This window comes from Garra rufa, chromosome 10 (genome assembly GCF_049309525.1).
Source record: "Garra rufa chromosome 10, GarRuf1.0, whole genome shotgun sequence".
In the NCBI taxonomy this organism is placed as follows: domain Eukaryota; kingdom Metazoa; phylum Chordata; class Actinopteri; order Cypriniformes; family Cyprinidae; genus Garra; species Garra rufa.
Genome location: NC_133370.1, coordinates 34,874,354 through 34,880,972, shown reverse-complemented (window position 1 = coordinate 34,880,972; position 6,619 = coordinate 34,874,354). Strand labels below are relative to the sequence as shown.

The following is a 6,619-nucleotide window of genomic DNA, read 5'->3' as shown; positions in this document are numbered from 1 at the left end:
AAATAGTTCCATTCCTCTAGAGAGGATGGAAAACATCATGAATATGCCAAAACTCATCCCTTGCACTAGGTGAGAATCAAACCCCCGGTCTTCCTGTTCCAGGGCCAATGCTCTACCCCCACACCTACTCTACCAGGCTAATCAAATCCAAAATCCGGCCCCTACGACTTAAGGCATTTTCCTGAAAAAAAAACTGAATCAGACCCGGGTCTCCCCGCTCCATCCTACCCACACAAGAACCAGGAAATGAACCAGGGTCTCCCCGCTGCAAGACCAACATTCTACCCCGAGCCACTGTGACAGTTAAGTTTTAGGGACCAGTTTAAAATTTTGGGCCTAGATTCCATCCTCCCAAGTCTGTGAGAGGTAGGTTTAGGGACAGGATTGGTATAGGGCTAGATTCTATCCTCAAGGCCTGTGAGGGCTAGGTTTAGGGATGGGATTGATTTAGGGCTAGATTCTACCCTCCCCATACCTTACCCAAGTCTGTGAGGGCTAGGTTTAGGTGTAGGGTAGGTGCAGGGCGATAGAAAGTACGGTTTGTACAGTATAAAAACCATTACACCTATGGAATGTCCCCATAAAACATGTAAACCCAACAGTGAGTGTGTGTGTGTGTGTGTGTGTGTGTGTGTGTGTGTGTGTGTGTGTGTGTGTGTGTGTGTGTGTGTGTACCTGGTATTCATCACGTTGTGGGGACCAAATGTCCCCTCAAGGATAGGAATACCAGTAGATTTTGACCTTGTGGGGACATTTCTCAGGTCCCCATGAGGAAACAGGCTTATAAATCATGCACAATGAGTTTTTTTGAGGAAGTAAAAGTGTGCACAATCTCCTGTGAGGGCTAGGTTTAGGTGTAGGGTAGGTGTAGGGCGATAGAAAGTACGGTTTGTACAGTATAAAAACCATTACGCCTATGGAATGTCCCCATAAAACATGTAAACCCAACATGTGTGTGTGTGTGTGTGTGTGTGTGTGTGTGTGTGTGTGTGTGTGTGTGTGTGTGTGTGTGTGTGTGTGTGTGTGTGTGCACTTGGATGGGTGAAATGCAGAGCACAAATTCAGAGTATGGAACACCATATTTGGTCACACATCACATCTTTTGGAAGCACATATTGCTGATATAATACATGCAACTTACTGTATCTTTCATTAAAATTTTAATAGAAAAAATTATATATTAGACAGAATATAATGAAAATGATTTCCCTTACAGAGGTAAATATGACTAATCACTCATAAATGCCACCCATAAATAATGATCTTGATACATAGACATGTAGGTGCAAAAAAGAAAAATATTTGGATTTAGATATAAGGCATATACAATAGTCAACATTTGAAGTGTATTTCATCAAAGCTGTCCTAAAACCAAAACAATGCCAGTTTTTGTCTTAGGACAACTTTTTTTGATCCACTTCAAATGTTTGTCAGGGTTCTGTCACTTCGGTCTAGTTTTCTTGTGGTTTTGTGACAGAGCCCTGACACTCCCACCATGTCTTGTTTTCATGTTGTCTGCGTGCCTTCTTTCTTGTTGGAGTGTGGTGTTCGGATCACGGCACTCATGTCTTGTTGAGTTTCGGTATCGTGTCGGGGTTCGGACACTCACACTCCATGTTCTGTCGTGTTGCGGGGGCGTGCGGTCTTGAGTTCGCTTGGGCCATACGCTCTCCTGTCATGTGGATTTGTATTTTCTTGTCTTGTGTTGTTGCACGCGGCTTGTGTTTTCAGCTGCATGCTTTCATGTCATGTTTTGTGTGAACACTCAGCTTATGAGTTTTCTCATTAGCTGTGTGTTCATGTCTTGTTTTGTGTGAGCACATGGCTTGTGATTTTGTATTGCTGGCCATGTGCTTGTGTTTTTGTTTTGTGTGAGCACATGGCTTTTGTCTTGATTGGTTTCTTGTGCCATGTGCTCTCATGTCTATTGTCTTGACCCCAATCATCTTGTTTCCTGATTATTGGTTAATTTACACCACCTGTGTTTCCCTCGTTACCTGCTTCATTTGCTCCCTATTTATTCTCCTTGTGTTTGCAGTCCTGGGTGAGCTTGTCATTGTTCGTGTCCTGTCCAGCCCTACCTCATCCAGCCCTACCTCATCCAGCCCTACCTCATCCAGCCCTACCTCATCCAGCCCTACCTCATCCAGCCCTACCTCATCCAGCCCTACCTCATCCAGCCCAGCTGTGTTGCCAGCCAGCTAGCTTTTCCCCCTTGGGGTAGTTTTTATTGTTTGTTTTACTTTTTATTGAAAATAAAAGGCCCATCTCCTGCATTGAGTCCTCTCTCATCTTTTACCTGAACCCTGACAATGTTGACTATTGTAGAAAAGCATGTATAATTTTATATAAAATAACTTTAATACTACATTTTATGTAAAATAAATATTAGGATAAATAACAAATGTATAGTTATTGCATTTCTGAGTAAGTTGTAAATATGATTTTATTGTACTATCTACATGTTTTCAAAAATGTGTCTGTTACTACATATTTTTCTTTTAAACGCTAAGGTGTAATGCATAATATTGGATTAGCGCTTGATTTATGTTACTATGTATATTAAACTTTAATTGTGAGAATATTGACTGAATTTTTGTTTTGATCATTTTATTTTAATGTCTTCTTTAAAATGTAATATCACATATTAATTGAATTTCAAGTAATGTTTCTTTGTCTTGAGATAATAAATTATGTTTCTTGGTACACAGTGGGATCAATTGTAGAAATGCTTCCCATTCAAAATTGGACATGATTGGAATAGATTTTGGTTATTTATTAGTACTATTTAATGGTACTATCTAAAAGATGTAAGTTCATCTCAAATACAAAAACCTTCAATCAGAAACTATATTATTTGAGGAGGATATTTGCTGCAGTCAGTTTCTACTTAAGCTGTAAGTACACTGTAACGAATTGCTGTAAAAATTACAGCAATATTTTACAGCAGCGGGTTGTATTTCTTATAATACAGCCAATACAGCATATTGCTGTAAACCGCAATGCATTCTGGTAAATTTCAAATCTAAAGAGGCGGGATTATCTTTAACGGTCGACATTTGGGAGCAGCAAGAAGAACGATTCATAACTGTGGTAAGTAAGTGTCTTATTTCTGTTTTATTTTTCATAATTTGTAACTGTATTAGAATATTAAAGAATATAAGGTGTCATAAACATTCGCGGTAACCGCAGATTAACGAATCCTCCGTCCGCGGAGCACGAGAGAGACTTGTGCGGGGATTCGGCACTGCAGTCGCGGAAGGATTACACACACATTCCCCTGCCTTATATCGGCTATAGGCGTAACATCTCTGGGTTCCTACGTTAAGAATTACAAGCTTCATTGGCAAAAGATGTGATTCACGGCGACGTCGTGCTGATCAGCACACTTTCTCGTGATTATTTTATGATGTACAACAAATTTGCACAGGCAGCCATCTGTTAACACGGGCACCGAAATAAAATGCGTATTTAGGGCTCGCGATTCGCGGTCAGCCGCTCACGGAGGATGTGTGTCACGTAAACTCTGAACGGTGCTGTTAAAGTGGTTAACGTAAGCAGTGAGATGTACTAGCACCTTTGATAACTTGCTTATTCGCTTATTGTTTGAATGTAACGTTAATGCTTTTTGCTAACTTTGATTTGAAGAATGCCTTAATCCAGCCCATTGTCCTGTCTGTCCTGTTCGCAGCATATTACATATTCTGGACTAACGTTATCAAGAGGAGACAGACGGAGTTTTGGAGTTCATACAAAGGTAATAGTTGCATTCTAACAATCTGAGTACCTGCATTTTACATGTAGATATGATAGAATATGTTTCTCAACTCAAGTAGAGAGAGTTTTTTTAGGGAGAATAATTCAGATGTACAAAAGCTAAAACTAATGTGAATTACATATTGTCTGCTTCCTGACTGTTTTGTAGATATTTATCCTGAGAGAAAAACAAAGAAGTTGAAAGGAAAAGACCCATCTAAAACGACAGAACACAGAAGAAACCAGCAGAAGTGAACCCAAGTTACCAGTTTTCTTTGCAATGCGAAGGATTTTCAGCAGAATTACTGACATGTAAGTACACATACACCAAGATCTTTTTCCTTTTATTATGTTATTTTATCCTTTATCTACACTAGCGTTCAAAAGTTTGTGATCAGTAGGTTTTATGTTTTGAAATAAGTATCTTCTGCTCATAAAGGCTGCATTTAATTGATAAAAAATACAGAAAAAACTATAATGTTGTGAAATATTATTAAAATGTTTTATCCATTTTAATATACTTAAAAATGTAATTTATTTCTGAATTTTCAGCATCAATACACTAGTCTTCTAATTACTCCAATGTCCTTTAGTGATCCTTTAGAAATTATTGTATATGCTGATTTATTATCAATGTTAGAAGCAATTGTGCTGTTTAATATTTTTATTAACCTGTGATACTTTTTTCAGGAATCTTATATATTATACTTATATATAGTATGTTACATTGAAATTGATTGTAAAGATTTATATTTTTAGATAAAATGTATATTTTAAATAACTGCTGTTCTTTGAAACTTATTCATCAAAGAATCCTGAAAAAGTATCACAGGCTCCAAAACATACACTGACAACATTAACAATAACATTGACAATAAATCAGGATATTGATAATAAATGAGAATGATCTCTGAAAGATCATGCAACACTGGTGTAATGATGCTGAACATTCAGCTTTGCATCTCAGAAATAAATTATATTTGAAAGTATAGTAAAATATAAAACTTGTAATAACTTGTAAAAATTGTAATATTTTTCACAATTTTAGTGTTTTACTGTTTAATATCATACTGATCTAACTGTAACAATCATCACTCTCTCTGCCTTTGACTGTATCTGTCATCCCTCTGTCTTTGTCTGACTGTATCATTGTTTTGTAAAATATCTAATGTATTGCCCTTTTTGTTCTTTTATATATTTTTTTAGCCACTCTTTGCATCCTGGGCTGGAACAGCATCTGGATCTGAACTGTTCTCCTTTTTCGATCAGAAGTTTTTTTGGACTCACTTGAGGGCTTGTTGTTTGGCCATGTTGGACTGTCCATGAAGTTGTGAAAATTCATCACTGTCTTTATGGTATTTCGAACCATTTAATTATAACCATGTTGGTTAACTTGATGTTGGTTTCAACTTTGGCTAAATATTGGTTAACCTTAATATTTAGCAGCGTAATATGTTTCAAGTAAATATTTTCATGCCCAATTTATTTTGGAATTCAGAATAATACTGAATACACTGTTCTATGACATTTCTTTCATGCAAATTTGAGAGTTAATAAATAAGAGATTTTTTAAATAAAATTGGACCTGTTTATCAAGATTAAGATGTGTCAAATTATTATTATTTTTGTTTTTATTAAATAATAGGTGCACTGAGTTTCATACTATACAACACTTTATGCAGTTAAATATTGTTTAAAGCTTATGCAGTTAATAAATTGTTTAAATTGCTAGTCATTATTATTCAGCAATCTGGAAAATAAATACTGCAAATAAAGAATATACAAATTAAAGTAGTACAATATTTTTACAGTGAAACGTTATTTAATGATTTCCAGTACACTTGTAAAATTGCAAACTATTGCTGCAATTTCACAGTAGCAGCTTTAAATAATGTATATATCGTTGCTAGTATATATACAGAAAATTGCTGTATTTTAACAGTAAAACTGTAGTTAATCATTTACAGTGCACTTGTAAAAATTTACAGTATTGCTGGCAACCAAAGTTGCCAGTAACTTGCTGTAAATTTTACAGTAAAACTGTAGTTAATCATTTACAGTGCACTTGTAAAAATTTACAGTATTGCTGGCAACCAAAGTTGCCAGTAACTTGCTGTAAATTTTACAGTAAATTTTTTACAGTGTACAAACAAAACCAACATAATTTTAACCTAATAATTTGTTTAATTTATTGTAAAGTGTTGTAACGTTTTTTTCAATTTAGCATTTCATGTGGGTTAGATATCTGCATTTACATATCTATAAGCTTTTGCAGAAATGTCAGCACAAAGTCCTTAATCTTTTAAGCCCTTAACCTGTATTCTGTTAGATTCTTTAATAATGATTAAAATATAGTGACCTTTCCTACAGTAAAAACTGAGTCAGTGTTTAGTTGTGAAGGACACAGCGGTTGAGTTGGCATGTGTGTCCTTTCTCTTTTTTCTCTTGGAGAAATCAGCAGGCCTGGAGTGACAGTAAGTGGTAGTGTGATTGCGCAGGGAGTCCTGACGACACACAGCCACCAAATCAGCCAGCAGTGAGAGAGAGGGTCCTAATCAGACACAGAAATGGCCCACTTGACAATCACGCAGGCACAAAAGCTCCCAATTCACCTCTGATTGCAGCAGTTCTTATGCCCTCCCAGCACTCCCTCTCACTCACTCTAATGCCCCTTCAGCTCAACCTGCCAATCAAGCGCCCCTCCTTTCCCCTCACTGTTAACGTCTAGTAATAATTATGAGAGATTTCTAATCATTCCTTAGTCTTTCAGCTGGCTAATTGATGTTATTTTAAGATTAGCATTGGAAGTCCTTCGGTTGGGGAAAGGTGCATTTGCTTTAATCTGCATCTAAATGTCATTCGT

At 36.6% G+C, this 6,619-nt stretch overlaps 1 long non-coding RNA gene across 1 annotated transcript; it reads left to right on the top strand.

The window, feature by feature from the left end:
* Nucleotides 1–3,039: 3,039 nt before the first annotated feature.
* Nucleotides 3,040–5,358, top strand: LOC141345032 (uncharacterized). Its single transcript, XR_012356901.1, has 4 exons — nucleotides 3,040–3,093; nucleotides 3,692–3,757; nucleotides 3,926–4,068; nucleotides 4,963–5,358. It is a non-coding gene; the product is annotated as an uncharacterized lncRNA (long non-coding RNA).
* The last annotated feature ends 1,261 nt before the right edge of the window (nucleotides 5,359–6,619 follow it).